At 39.6% G+C, this 15,596-nt stretch overlaps 1 protein-coding gene across 2 annotated transcripts in view; it reads right to left on the bottom strand.

Moving 5' to 3' along the window:
• The window catches only part of TMTC1 (transmembrane O-mannosyltransferase targeting cadherins 1), a 226,122-nt gene that overhangs the window by 169,908 nt on the left and 40,618 nt on the right, over nt 1–15,596 (bottom strand). The gene's annotated exons all lie outside the window — the stretch shown is intronic.

The following is a 15,596-nucleotide window of genomic DNA, read 5'->3' as shown; positions in this document are numbered from 1 at the left end:
AAGAGGGCACAATCACCTCCTGATGCTAACAAAGGTCCCCTGCTCTTCCTTCAGCTGTCCCCAATTTGAACCGACTGGGACATCAGTGATGATGGTTCTTAGGTTCCAGATTCCTAAAAGTCAACTGAGTAGTTGATTCATTTGGCATGTAGAAAGGAAGATTTTTAAAAGCATCACTTTCTCGGGTGAAATCTTTACAAAGTCTTTGATTTTATTAAATTTTATCACAATGAGAAATTCCACTGAATACTTGTTCAAAGTAAGCGGCAGGATCTCACTTTGTTGGTACCCATGAGGTTTTTGTTGTTGTTGTTTTGTTAATCCTCACCTGAGAATATTTTTTTCCATTGATTTTTAGAGAGAATGGAATGGGGAGAGGAAAGGAGGGAGGAAGGAAGGGATGTGAGACACATTGACACATGGACGGGCTGCCTCCCACACGCACCCCTACCAAGGCAGGGATCAAACCTGAAGATTTATGCAGGAAGGACAGCTCCTCATGTAAGGACCATCTCTATTTAACACTCAGGGAAACAGTAGTGGATTCTACAGATTTTTGAGGAAAGTCATAGATGAGCATTTGGAGACAGAAGAAACTGGTGAGCAATTTAAGAGTCAAGTTAAGAAAAATCTATTTTCTGCTGTTTTCTGATAAGGAACTGGAGTTCTTACTAAAATAATTTAATTCATCAAAGGAATGAGATGAATAATAATCTAAAAGTATAACAATGTAGTTTTTTTAAAAAACAATGTAATGGCAACACAGTGGAGAGTCAAGTTTTTGTACTTGGAACAAAAATAATAAGGAAAAGAAAAGAAAAAACTACTTCAAAACCATCTGCTTCTTTTAAAGCAAGGACTGTAAGAAAATAGAGAAAAATGTCTGAATCCAATATTAATTTTATTTTCTCCTCCCATTTACTTCAAAGATAACCAAATAATATCAATATAAAATGTTTATGCTTTGAATCCATTAAAATACAACAAAAAAATGGAATGCTGCTATATGGCTATACAAATATACATATTTTCTAACTCTGGTTACTGTTTTCCTCGTACACATTTAAAGGTTTTTGACATACAGTTGATCTAATTCTTCTAAACCGAATATCAATTCCCATGTGGTTCCAGTATACTCCTCACACGACTATACAATTTTTCTAGGCTACTATTTCCTTTTGCTCATTCCTTTTTCCAGAATATCCTTTTCCTGGAATTGGCCAATTGAAGACTATGTGTGAGATGTGGTATTAAACACTGTTGGGATTTAAAAAAAATAAAAAACTCACCCCACAGAGCCTTTAAACTCTTGTTGAAAAGGGCACACAGGAAAGGTTACAAATTCATGGAAGCGAGTGATAATTGCAAAATTAATAAAGCAATACCAAGCAGTGGGCCTGGAATAAGAGACACCCAGACAGGCTGTGTGTTCAGGAATGTGTATCAAGGCAGGAAGAAATTATTAAGTGAGGGAGGAAAAAAAGGTTATAAAGGTGAATGACAAAAAAGGAAGAAAAAAAAGGAAACCAGGAACATAAGGTATATTTCAATGGACGTGGGAGAGCCATTTGACTGGCGTAAATCCGTTCAGTAGGAAAGCATTGGGAGATAAAGATAAACAAATGGGCTGGAAGCCAAGGAAGCTATGAACGCCAAGAGCAAGGTCCTATGGGAGGGTCAGAGATTGCCTATGAGGCCAGACAAATCCTGTTCTCTGAACTCAGTTCTGCTCCCTACCACATGGGTTTCCATGACGGTAAAATGCTAATAATAACAGTCCCTATCTCAAAGAGATTCCCTAAGCAATAAATAATAAAACTCTAGCATATATCAAGGGATTTAAAAAAAAAATTTTTTTTGTTCCTGAGGAGTCTGGGTTTTGTTGTGTCACCGTTAAAGGGGTCTTGGTGTAGAGTGATGTGGTGAATCATTCATCTGGCAAACGAGGCCCATCTTCCTGACCAGAGGGGGTGGCCCCTCTTCCCACAGGCCTTTTACTCGGCTTTCCCATTGCAATTTAAAGTTAATCCATCAACACAAATTTGAACCGGCTTCGTATCCAGCCACTTCATTCCATCATATGCTGGGGCCTTCAGCACCAAGCTCCTGCCTCTGTACTCCGTTGCCGTTTCCCATAAAGCTCTGTGATCTGCTCTTAGGGATGCTAAGCTTCAGAGTGTAGCAGACATGGATGTGGTCAAGAAAGATCTAAATTCAACTGCTGATCCCATGTGTCGCTCTCAACAAGCTATGTTCTCTGAGCTCAATTTTCTCACATGTAAAACATGGACATAATAAAACTAATCTGGGTATGTTCTTATGATGCTTAAATGAGATACATAAAGAAAATGCAATGAACATGTCATTAAAAACAGAATGTTAAGCACCAAATACTACCAGTTAACCCTGAAAACAACTCTGTGAGGTGCATGCTTGTTATTATCCACTAGAGGCCTGGTGCATGACATTCATGCACTTGGCGGGGGTGAGTGTGGGGGTGTGACTCAGCCTGGCCTGTGCCCTCTCACAGTTCCTGAACCCTTGGGAAGATGTCTGGAGGAGGCAGGAGAGGCTCCCACCACTGCGCTCACCAGCTGTGAACCTGGCTTCTGGCTGAGCTGTGCTCTCCCTGTGGGAGCACACTGACCACAGAGGGCAGCTCCTGCATTAAGTACCTGCCCCCTGGAGGTCAATAGGCATTATAGCAACTGGTCGTTCTGCCATTCAGTCGATTTGCATATTAGGGTGCTATTATATAGGATGTGTTACAGATGAAAATGAGGCTTCCAAGTCACAGACAACATGGGTGGCAGAGCCGCATTGGAGTCAGCAGTCTGACTCAAGCACTACCTCGCCCTCCCAGCACTACCTTGAGCTCCCATTACTACCTCGAGCTCCCAACACTACCTCATTCTCTCCTTCACCTTCTCAGAACTCCGAAAGTATAACTGCGTGCACTAGTGTCAGCTTCCTCAAGCCCAGGGCTGACCTGACTTCACTGAGTCACTTGCAAGAATGTCTTTAGTTGACGTAAAACCATCATCACAGGGAAGTCCTTAATATCCTTTAGGAATTGGCTTATTATCATTTTTTTTTCTATTCCTAATGCCAAAAAACAAGACATTTTGATGGTATACAGAAGTGGAAGGTTCAAGAGTGAGGTTAAGGTCCCAGCTGTTACCATACTCATGTCTCTTTTATTTCCAGAATTAACACATTTTTGGTATAAAAAAAAAATCATCTTCTAAACACATTCTTCCTGCTCTCTCTCTCTCCTAGCTGCAACCTGACAAGATTTGCAGTCAGGTTGGCTTTCTGCCTTCCTGTGAGCTTGAATTGCTATGAGCATGTCCCCTCCTCACTCCCTGTCAGTCTTTTCCCTCAGCTTCTGTGCCCTCACTAGTTTTTCATTACTCAACACATTGTGTTCTTTTCTTCACCTGTTTCAATATTCCTCTGCTCACTCTATTGTTTTTCTTGGGAGACTTCCCATTTCTCTGTTTTGACAATCACAGGCCAGTTTTTTTTATTTTATTGCAGTTTCCACAGAATATTAATGCATGTGAAGCTGCTTACTTAATTTTTTTTGAAGACGTATATCCCACATTTGGGGAGGGGAGGGGGGAGAGTTGCTTCTGATATTATTGCTGGAATCTTTTTACTTTTTCATAATGCAATGATGCCCTGTTCTCTTTCACTCAACCCAGGAACTTAATGTGCATGTTGGTGCATCTGCTTTCTCACTGAACAGACAAAAGATACTTATTCTGCCCAGCCGGGTATCGCTCTGTGATTGAGCATGGACCCAGGAACCAAGAGGTCACCAGTTCAATTCCCAGCCAAGGCACATGCCCTGGTTGTGGGCTCAGTCCCCAGATGGGGGTGTGCAGGAGGCAGCCAATTGATGATTCTCTCTCAACACTGAGGTTTCTATCTCTCTCTCCCTCTCCCTTCTCTATGAAATCAATATAAGTATATATTTTTTAAAGATACCTATTCAGATTGTTTTATAAAAACTTGCAAATCATTTTTACAAAACAGACATTTTCCGAATCCTAACTGCTTTTACATTTTTGGATGAAAAATTAGTAGTTGAAAAGAAAGATACCTATTCAAATGACGATTCATTCTTTCTTAATCCCATGCTGCCTTTTGTCTTCTTACACTTTTGCATGTCTCAAACTTTAGGAAACTTCAAGTGTGACATCCACTAGGGTGATTTATTTCTTCTGAGTCTCCTGCTGAGTTTGCCTGAATATAATAAGGCCACATGCCTTCTCTCACCTAAAGAATAACTGACATGCTCTGATTTTGTCAAGCTGGTTCTAAGAGACACGAGGCTGTTTCATCTGCATGGAGCTCTGACCCTTCCTGGAATAACACTACCCCTCTGTGCATTTTCTCCCATTTGGCACGCCCTTCCTTTTGGCTGCCTCTGGAAGAACAGGTGCGGAGCCAATAAGCCAAAAGATCATAAGTTATCTTGACAGTTCTACAAACGAAACGGGAAATATATAATCACGTTATGGAAATACCTGAGCAGAAGATTTTAAGCATATACAATAGTTCCCGTTCTTTTAATATCAAACTGCCACTAGCAATTTTTCCACAAAGCTCATTTTCCAATACTAGAAAGTAATCTTACTTTAATTTTCAGGAATCCATTATTTGAAGTTTTTATTTTCTTCTTTTGCTTTTTATGACAAGCACCATTATGACAGACCAGAGGCCCAGTGCCCGAAATTCGTGCATGATGGGGGTGGTGTGTCCCTCAGCCCAGCCTACACCCTCTCCAATCTGGAACACTTTGAGGGAATGTCCGACTGCCTGTTTAGGCCGGATCCCACCTTGGATCTCACAATCCAAGACTGCTGGCTCCCAACCACTTGCCTGCCTGCCTGCCTGATTGCTCCTAACCACTTCTGCCTGCCAGCCTGATCACCCCTTAACCACTCCCCTGCCAGCCTGATCGATACCTAACTGCTCCCCTGTCGGCCCAATTGCTCCTAACTGCCCTCCCCTGCAGGCCTAATCACCCCTAAATGCCCTCCCCTGCTTGCCTAGTCACCCTTAATTGTCCTCCTCCGCAGGCCTGGTCACCCCCAATTGCCCTCCCCTGAAGTTCTGGGTCACACCTAATTGCCCTCTTCTGCAGACCTGATCTCCCCCAACTGCCCTCCCTTGCAGGCCTGGTCCCTCCCAACTGTCCTTCCCTGCAGGCCTGATTGCCCACAACTGCCTTCCTCTGCTGGCCATCTAGTGGCTGCCATTTTGTGTCCACATGGGGGCGGCCATCTTGTGTGACAGTCATTTTGCATATCACCTCTTTATTTTATAGGATTATTTGTAGGAGGGACGAATCCTTCTGCCTCAAGACATTTAGTGCCACTTTAAACTGTATTATGATTCCAGAGATGACCTGGGACCCCCATGGCCCCCACTCTGTGTGAGCACAGGGAGAATATAATTTGGTAGATCTGTTTTTCTCTGCTCTGCTTCATGGCAATATTTCACCTCTGTCTTTAGAATTAGGCTACTACAGACAAGTTAAAAATACCTGTAAGTGAAACAACTAATCATACCCCCACTGTGTTCTCACCGAACTCCAGAACTCAGCTGAGACTGCGTTAGGTGAGTAGAGGGAAAGGCCATGCCAAGAGAAACTCTAATACCTATTCAGGAAGCTGGGCCCTCATGAAGGCTTATAACCCTCACAGCTCTGCAAGGAGGAGCCATCCTTACACTGGCAACATGATTACATTTTGAACTTAGAGGATTTCTCACAAAAACCAGCTATCTCTATAGAAGAAATATATAGTGCCCTAGCCGGTTTAGCTCAGTGGATAGAGCACTGGCCTGCAGACTGAAGGGCCCCAGGTTTGATTCGGGTCCAAGGCATGTCCCTCGGTTGCAGGCTCAATCTCAGTCTCCAACTCTGGTCCAGGTTTGTGCAGGAGGCAACCAATCAATGTGTTTCTTTCACATTGATGCTTCTCTCTCTGTGTCTCTCCCCCTCTCTTCCACTCTCTCTAAAAATCAATGGAGAAAATATAGGCTCATCAAGTGTCAAATGTACCATTCTGATGAGTGATATTGATAAGGGAAGCTATACATGTGCTGGGGTAATGGGTATATGGGAAATCTCTGTACTTTCCTTTCAACTTTGCCATGAACCAAAAATTTCTCTAAAAAATATGTTTTAAAATACAACTAATGACTTACTACTGTACTACCATGCCACAATGAAACTCTGGTTTGGCACACCCACTTAATTCTTTCCCAGATATGTATTAACTTTTAAAAATCACAATCAAAAGTCCACAAAGCAGTATTTCAACACACACACACACACTCCATCTTTCAGTAATATCACATAAATAATTTCACTGCAGAGCAACCCTGTCATCCAACATAAAATTCAGCAAACACAATAATCTAGGAACACATCTATCACTGAACAGCTACCTCAATGTTGCTTTAGAAAACTTCAGAAAAAAATGGTATTTAATGACTGCTTATAGATGAGGTGTGACACATCCCACCCAGCATTTCACTTTAAGGTAAAGGATGTCCTGAAAAGTGCTGAGCCAGGTTCTCTAAACAGAGAAATCCCCATTGGCATAATGATTCCATGGTCAAGAGCCAAGCAGAGCATCAGCACTGTAAATGGGGTAGAGCCACCCAAACTTCACGAGGTACAGAGAAGAGATGAATAGATTAATGCCCTCAGGATGCTTCTGCTTTTGTCACAATAGTCCTTTCTGAAAGTTTCTTGTAATTGTTTCCATGGAACATTATAAAGGCTTACTTAACCTGGAGAAGCCTATATAAGAAAGTCAAATGGATGTGGTTCAACTCCTAGATCTTCCACTTTCTAGCTGTGTAATGCTGTGCAAATTGTGCAACCTCCCTGAGCCTTGCCTTTACATATGTAAATGTGGAAAGACTTATTTCCCAGGGACACGGAGTTAGTTAAGTGAGCTGATCCAGGTTTATCTCCTGGCTTGTCATAGGTATTTCATATTGGCTCCCTTTTATCTCCCAATGGGAAAGAGGTAATAAATAATTAAGCCAAAACTCTCAAGACATTGAAAAGTACCAGCACAGATGTATTAGGTAAAAGCTTATTTCCCCGATGGCCAACTGTAGAAAGACTGGACATCTTCATATCTACACTAATAAAATAGAAATATGCAAATTGACCATCACTTTGTGATGTCCACCAGCCAAGTAGGAGTGAGTATGCAAATTAACCCAACAAAAATGGCAGCAATCCCGCCCACAAGCCGCTCCAGGCCTCTGGGCAGCATGCATGCAGGTGCAGAGCAGCTGGGCGGGGTGGGATGCCTGCTGGGAGGAGGAAAGTGGGGGACAGAGGGAGCTACAGAAGCAGTGCTCTGGCCAGAGTAAAGACAGAAGGCCTGGGTCCCAGGTGTCAGAGGAAAACCAGTGCCAGCAGCCAGTGGAAGGAAGGCCTATTGCACGAATCTTCATGCAATGGGCCACTAGTTAGTGCATAGTAAGCACAATTGGGTGCTTGTGTTATGCGTGGCCTGATGCTAAACTCTCCATACGTTGTGCCGTTTATAATGATGATAACTAATTATTCCTATTATATAAATGTGGTAATCACTTAATCCAAGTTCACACTGCTACTAAATGAGAAATATGGGACTTCTCATTTTGTGTGACACCAGGATTCATGCACCAATCCCTGGGTATGCCATTGCTCCCTCATATTACAAGTTAAACAAAGAAAATTTTCTAAAATCATTTTTTGGGGAAATTGCCTCAGTAGAGGTCTCCCAGTCAACCTAGTACTATTTTCCTTCTGTGAAAACTAAACTCTGTTTCTTATATTCAAGCTCTAAAAGATTATGAGTCTGATATAAGGCTGGGTCAGAATTTATCTTGGCCCAAGTGAATTTTTGGCTGAAAAGATTATGAGTCTGATATACAGGGTTGATCAGAATTTATCTTGGCCCAAGTGAATTTTTGGCCATTAATAGTGCCAGCCTGACATTGGACTGCACTTACTACATCACTTATAAAATCTCAGGTTGCAGAGCTCCGAATTGATCATGCCAGAAAAGGATATTTATTTTACATCTGCTCATTTTCTTTGCCAAGTAGAAAAGCAATTATCTGCACCAATAAAAAATATAACAGCTGCTTGGACACAATACACATAAGAATACACATATTATGTCTTAGCATACTGAATGCATAATAGGAAGGAATTATCACTTCCATGAAGTTTCCATTAATTTCTGTTATTTGGAAGAAAATCAGAAATCAAAAAGGCTTAAATCCACTAACAGGTGTGGATAAACACTATTGTTTTTTTTTTTTTCTCCTATCATGGGGAAATGCATTCTAAAGGCTCCTGTTAAGGTTTTTAAAATTTGAAAATTCTCCAAAAATGACCCAAAAAAGTGTAAAGAAATGTTATATTGTATAAGACATGATCCTAAAAACAAAGAGAAAATACTGATCACTCATACATATGCAGGATTAATTATGGTAACAATCTCAGAACTACTGTTTTTTCATTTCCCAAAATATAATAATTAATATCAAATTATTTGAATTTCTTAATCTTCACACTTAACCAATATGTTCCATCTGGGTTTATGCTCGGATTCTCCTAAAACCAAGATGCGCATGATACCATACTGGTTGCTCTTTATCTATAGGAATCAAAGTCCCTTGGTATTGCTCCCAAGTTCCTTCGTGACAGGGCTCCTACCTACCTTCCAGGCCTTGTATCCCAGGACCCATTTCCTGTAGTTACACACACACACATACACACACACACGTGCACACACACACACACACACACGAGCATGCTTTGCAGTACATTCCTCTGTGTCCTTCCTCATGCTGTGCTTTCTGCCTGGGAAGACAGCCTTACCTTTCTTCCACTCATCGTCTCATGTACTAAGACTCAGCTTGAACCAAACTTCCCAGGCTGGCCAAAATACCCTACCCTGTGCATCCCATACTTCAGTGGAAGTCCATTCATCCCTGTTTGACTTCCCCTCCAGGAGGTGAGCGAATCCACGGTGGGTCAATCAGAGCCTCTTTTTGTGAGATTCTGGACTCAGGACATAGTCTTTCTCTTACAGAGACTGGAAATGAGAGTGCAGGTAGCCCTGTACCCACCAAATTAAGAAAAGTCACTCTTTAAGAAGAGACTAAAAGGAAAATATATGGATTTTAAAAATGAAAAAGAAACCATGAAGCACCAAAGAGGCAAAAGATAAAAAAATGTTTTGATGTTGCCAGTTTCTGTGTCCAGAAATCAGGCTCAATACTCATAATAGGGTGCTGTTAGTCTAGTGTATCTTTTTAGTAAGTACCCCAAATTACTTAAACAACTTTTAAAAATGTTTCGTTCTTTGTAAGAAATTTTCCCTAAGATATTTGTATGTAGCAAGTGTTTAATAAATAATTATTAAATGAAATAACAAACTGACTGAAGAGCCAACAAAAGTCAGTTTGCAAACTTACAGCGTTATTTACATCTATGACGATGAAGGCAAAACATGTAAAGGCAAAATTTTAAAATATTGACATTTTCCATCAATACATTTTACTTATATATCAAGGATCCAGGTTGGAAAAGGAAAAGGAGAAAATAACAAAATGCACATTAGCAAAGTTTCCTGTGCAGTCTATTTAGTCACTAGGAGAGCCTCTCATTTGCTATTTCATTTCAGGGTCAACTTCCAGCTCCCACACAACTTCAACAACGTACATGCCAACGAAATACAGTGATCAAAAGACCAGAGGGAAAGTGACAGCACAGTTTCCCAAGAATCTGACCCAACAGACCTTAGAAAGAGTATCCAATGACAGGAAACCACCCCATCCGGTCTCCCTTAAGCAAAACAGAAATCCAGGGAAGTAAAATAACTGGCCTAAGGACCCGAGCAAATCAGAATGAAAGCAGAATCCAGTTTTCCCACAAGCCAGGCCATGGCTCCTTACAGGACCCTGCCTCCGTTTCTTTATATCCAGCACAACCGGGAAACAGCTCTTCCCTTTCAGAATGATGGGCAACACTACATGGCTCAGGTTTTTCATAAACACCATCAAAGGACAATGATGAGAGTTGTAATTTTCAAGACATCATGTTCGTTGGTCATTAACTATTCTCACATGAGTATTTTCTGCTTAAAAATATCTGGAGATGTACAGCCAATCTCAACCTACTATGAAAGATTCACCTGACCACTGTAGCTATAAATCATGTGCTGCAAAGAGGAAGAAAACAAACTTTATGTAGGATATACTCATTCTCTCATTGACCACATGAGAATCAAAAGTGCAGTTTTATAATTAAATAGACAACCTTTTATAATCAAAACTTTTTTTTCAACCTCAATGCCGAATGGATCATAAATCCTTTCACCAAGTCACACTCCTTTCACGGTAGCCAAGGAAAACTACTTAAGGGAGCCAAATACAAAGCACAAAAATATCCAAGATAAAGACGTAACTGTCAGGAACTAAAAGCTCTACCACTTGAAACTAGAATGCATTGGTTATTCATTAGGTACTGAGGGCAGGTCTAGCTCTCAGCATAAGACACAAGCATTATTCCTTTCAACCAACTCCGGATGGTTGTTTGGGTTTATTTGTTTTATTTTTTTCCCAAATTATGATATATTAATTGCTTTCATCCCCTAAAAATCCACACTTATATTCCCTTCAAAGATTTTACTAATACGTACTTTTAGGAGTTAAATCATTAAGAGCAAATCTTTAATGGCAGATTTCTCTTAGAGACTGCTGCCTAGGGTGATTTGAAAATCAATATGCATTTTCTAGATTATATATAAAGTAATAAAGATCATGGTTTGAATAATATGAATAGCATGAAAAATTCATAAATCTACAACATGAAATACATCTTCCTATATTGACACGAGGTCATTTATCTACAAAACTAGTAAGTTAAGTTTTATATGATTTCCAACCTAATGGTTTGTTTATTAAAGTGGTGTTTTATTCAATAGTAATTCTAAATATATCAAAAAATTTTAATTATTAAAACATCAACTGTTATTCTCAGAAACTAAGCATGTCTTCTGCAGCAACTTATAATGAGGATGGCATTTATCACTTAAGAATAAGTGTTAACACAGGCATTCTATTACCCTCTAAACCCCACTGAACTTTCCATCATTGGAATGTTTTCTCTCACAATTATTTCTCTCCAAAATATTGTAAGCTTGTGAAAAGAGAGAAAACGATTAAATGGTTACAAGTCAAGTCAAGGCCATATTATTTTCTTTCCTAAATACATCAAAGAAAAGGCGAATGCTATAAAAATATTTCTAAACAATAATTCTTCCACAGTGACTTTGCTATAAAATAAGTATGGTGCTGGGAAATGTAAATCATATCCCTACCATTTATAAAGGCCACAATTAAAAGCCATATTAAGCTCTTCCCATGTATTAACTCATTAGTTCCTCAGAATACCTCATGAAATAGGTACTAATATTACTGCCATCTACACATGAGGAAACGGAGACACAGAAAACTGAAGTAATTTGCCAAAGAGCATATATACCTGGAAAGCAGTAGAGCAGAATTAGAAGCCATGTAATCTGTGTGTGCATATGTTACTGCTCTCTGAACGTCTACCTCATAGGTTTTTGTAAGAATTAAATTTTAAGCTCTACATAAAACCTACAGCACCATTCCTGTGCATTGATAAGTGCCCACTCCACTAGAGCTACAGAAATACCCACATTGTTGATAATTGGTGAGTATCAAGGCCATAGTGCTTGTTTCTGAATTATAAGAGAATTGTCAAATCATTTCTATGTCTACACTTCTTTTTTCCTTCTGCTGGACAAAAGTTTCCTTTAAACTCTTCTTGAATTTTTAAAAAATATTTTTCAAGCATATAGATTTTTTAAGAGTCAATCTTCAGAATATAGTACCAGATCAAACTTTTTTGGGGGGCGGGTTACATGAAATTCACTGGTGAGAGATTAACAGATCAAAACTTTAATCAGACAATTTCCAGAGCAACAAACTGGAAATGCCACCAATATATCTGAAACCACCATGATGTAATGTCTGGCATAAAATAATGTTCTTGTGAAAGAATTATTTCCATATACCTGAGTGATTACCATGTTAAGATGAACTAATACTGCTGTTATTAAACAATCACTCTACAACCTCTCATCAGGCTATATTTAAAAAAAAAAAAAGGAGAAGAAGAAGAAGAAGATGAAGAAGAAGAAGAAGAAGAAGAAGAAGAAGAAGAAGAAGAAGAAGAAGAAGAAAAAATATTAATCTTGATGATTGTGACATTAAATAAAACAGCAAAGATATCAGCAGCAAACTGCCTACAACACCCTAAGAGCCTAGCTGCATTTTGCAAAAGAAGAGAGAAATGCTTGGTGGCCTAGAGGTCCCCCAGTCTCTTAATCACACTGGACAGAGGTGACATATTCCAGAAGGTGACTGTTGAGCTGACAAAGAAATACAAGCCTGGGACCTTCTTCTAAGGAGCTACCTTATCCATGACAAAATTGCATGCCAACCAGAAATGCCTACGTTCTGATAGTTTTCTCCTTCAACATATGTGCATCCGGTTGCAAAGCAGATGCCTAAGCCTGATTGCTCTACACTGAGAAAGGAAAGAACTTATCATCCACTGACTGAGATTCACAGAGGATAGAGGCGTGCCAAGAACGGGTACCCAATCAAGATTAAGCAGAATGAACCAAGGACTGTCAGCAGTTAGGAGCTCTCCCAACTGCTACCCATAAATTAAAAGAAATGTTGCCTACTTAGCATGTGATTTATTTAAAAGCATGTAGTGCTAAACTTTGCAAGAATCCAGGGAACGCTTTATTGAAATGATCCACTTTAGTGCTGAGTTCAGTTCAAGAACCAAAGCCGATTTCAATAACCTTTCAGGCGATGTCATCAAGGTGACTCCTGCTTGGCCACATCCTCTGGTCAGAGAAGGTCAAAATATTCACATGCCTAAGTCCCCTGACTTTCATCACACCACAATTTCACTTCAGGGCCAAAACTGGTTCACGAGGAATAACATTCCTCTCAGTTAATGGTTAGCAAATAGTAAAAGAAAAAAAAAAGGGGGGGGGGCTTTCAAATTCTCCATCTGCAAAAGGGAATACTTTTCTGGTAAGCTCTGTATTTGAGAGAAGCTACTATAAAGGAAGTTGGGAGCCCAATTTGGGCAAATCAACGCACCAAAGAGTTTTCACGGCACATTAATGACACTATCCCAGTAAGCACGGTTCCTAATTGAGAAGCCTGGTAAAACTAACCGACACAGTTCCTTTTTGAAAATAACTTTTTAATTTAATCTGAGGTGGTTTGTTCTCGATATGGAATCACTGAGGTTTATACTTGCATTAATTTTTAAGTAGGTGAGGAAATTTATTAATATGAATGCACAAACTTCACCTGTAACAGTTGGATATATTTTCCTTATAGAGTTACGTTACCTCTACACCTCTGAAAGCAGCAGCTAAGTGAGACTGAAAAATGGTACATTTTAGATCAGCCAATGGAAAAGGTGTGTGAAATGGTGGTGGGGCAGGCAAGGGAACCTAATTATTCATCAGCAATGCAGGCTTTCAACACGGATTTTTTTTTTTTCTGTCACCTATAAATCTCACTTTACTAGTTTGCTAAGTTTCTCTCAATGCTGATATGAGATTATTAATAATGATCTGAAACACATCTGCCCTGCTCACATTATCATATGTGTGGAATAAAAGTTCAAAATCCCACCTCATGAGTTGAATCCGCACAGCACCGCTCACTTTGGGGAAAAGGAGTGTAATGCAAGGTCTACAGAAATAAAGCATTGAAACGACACTTCAGAGATCAGTTGCCCATTCCTCCAGTGAAGGTCAAAATATTTAAATGCCTCTCCAAGTCCCCGGATTTTAATCACCTCACAAGTTCACTTTCATGTCAAATTGTTCTCTAGTCCTAAACCTGTCTTGGTTTCTTGATTTGCATTCCTACTTACAAGGCATTTACAAGATAAATGATTAAGACCCACTAAAGTGAAAAATCTAACCACTATCTCACCCACAAAGAATGAGCCTATTTTTCAATTAAAATACCATGATCATCACCCAGCCACGTTCCATGAGGGCAGGGCTTTGTTTACTTCACTGGCAAAAATGGTGTCTGGAACACAGTAAGGTGCTCGGTATATTTTGCTGAATGAATGATTCATGACAGACCTACAGGTTAGCAGGAAAAAAAAGAGGAAATAAACCAGAATTTGAGGCAAGAATGGTCTTCAATGCCTATAGTGACCACTGTTTTTAAAAATTAAATCAAGCAAGTACACATGAAAAAAATGACTCTAGAGATATATAGGCAAATCCATATACAGGGTGACCCAAAAATGTATGTATATGCATTTTGAATGATTCTAAAGTCACTGTTTATTACCATACAGTTTATTTTCAAAATTTAAAAGAATCCACAGAAATGAATAATTTTCTTTGTCAATGCCTGTTTTCAAACTGATGGGCATTCTGGTCCAGGCACTGATGATAATGTAAAGCAATGGAATCACCAACATCAAGAATCATTTCTTTCGGCATTTGTGCGCCCTCAATTAATCAACTGTTGCTGGTTTTGTACTTTAAACTTATCTTTTATGTGTCCCTATAAAAAAAAATGTCTAGTGGCACTTTAGGATAAATTTTCTTTGTTCAAAGCTTAGTCTGGCTTCACCCATTATTTCAAATCAGTTAAGCCTGAAAAAGAGTAAAAATTAAGTTATCAGCTGTTAAAGTGTGTATATATATATATTTTTGGGACACAGTATATATGAGTCCTGAAGATAAGATTTCATGTAGAACTCACTAAGCTTCCTAATGTAGAAGGAAAAGTATGTCCACATGTGAATGAATTTTATGTCCTAGTTTTTTCTTTTCTTTTCTTTTTAAATATATTTTATTGACTTTTTTTTTTTCAGAGAGAAAGGGAGAGGGATAGAAAGTTAGAAACATCATTGAGAGAGAAACATCGATCAGCTGCCTCCTGCACAATGTGCCCGCAGCCAAGGTACATGCCCTTGAAGGGAATCGAACCTCAGACCCTTCAGTCTGCAGGCCGATGCTCTAGCCACTGAGCCAAATTGGTTAGAGCTGTCCTAGGGTTTTTATTGCACTTTCTACCTATATGCCAATTACTAAGTCAGACAGAAGAAGAAGAAAAAAAAGGCAACTAAATGACTTGCAGTGGGATTTTTCCCTGGGTTAGGATTTTCCCCTGGGTATAGAAACTTCTGAAAACATTTTACCTGATTGTATGTAGCCAACTTTTTGTCAATCTAATGAAATACAAATAAATACTAGCCAACAGTCTTGAAGTTCAAAAACAACAACAAATCCCACATCACCCCACTCCCTGCCTGCATACTGCTGATTTACCATTTTCACCATGCGTCCTGGTGTCCAGAAACCCACTCAGTCATAACACTAAACTACTAATAATGACACTGCTGGCTGCCACGCACTGACTGGCCACCCTGTGCCAGGCACCCATGTACAAGTTTATACATG

Source organism: Pipistrellus hanaki, assembly GCF_964339955.1.
Source record: "Pipistrellus hanaki genome assembly, chromosome: 3".
NCBI lineage: Eukaryota > Metazoa > Chordata > Mammalia > Chiroptera > Vespertilionidae > Pipistrellus > Pipistrellus hanaki.
This window is presented reverse-complemented; position numbering and strand designations above follow the sequence as displayed.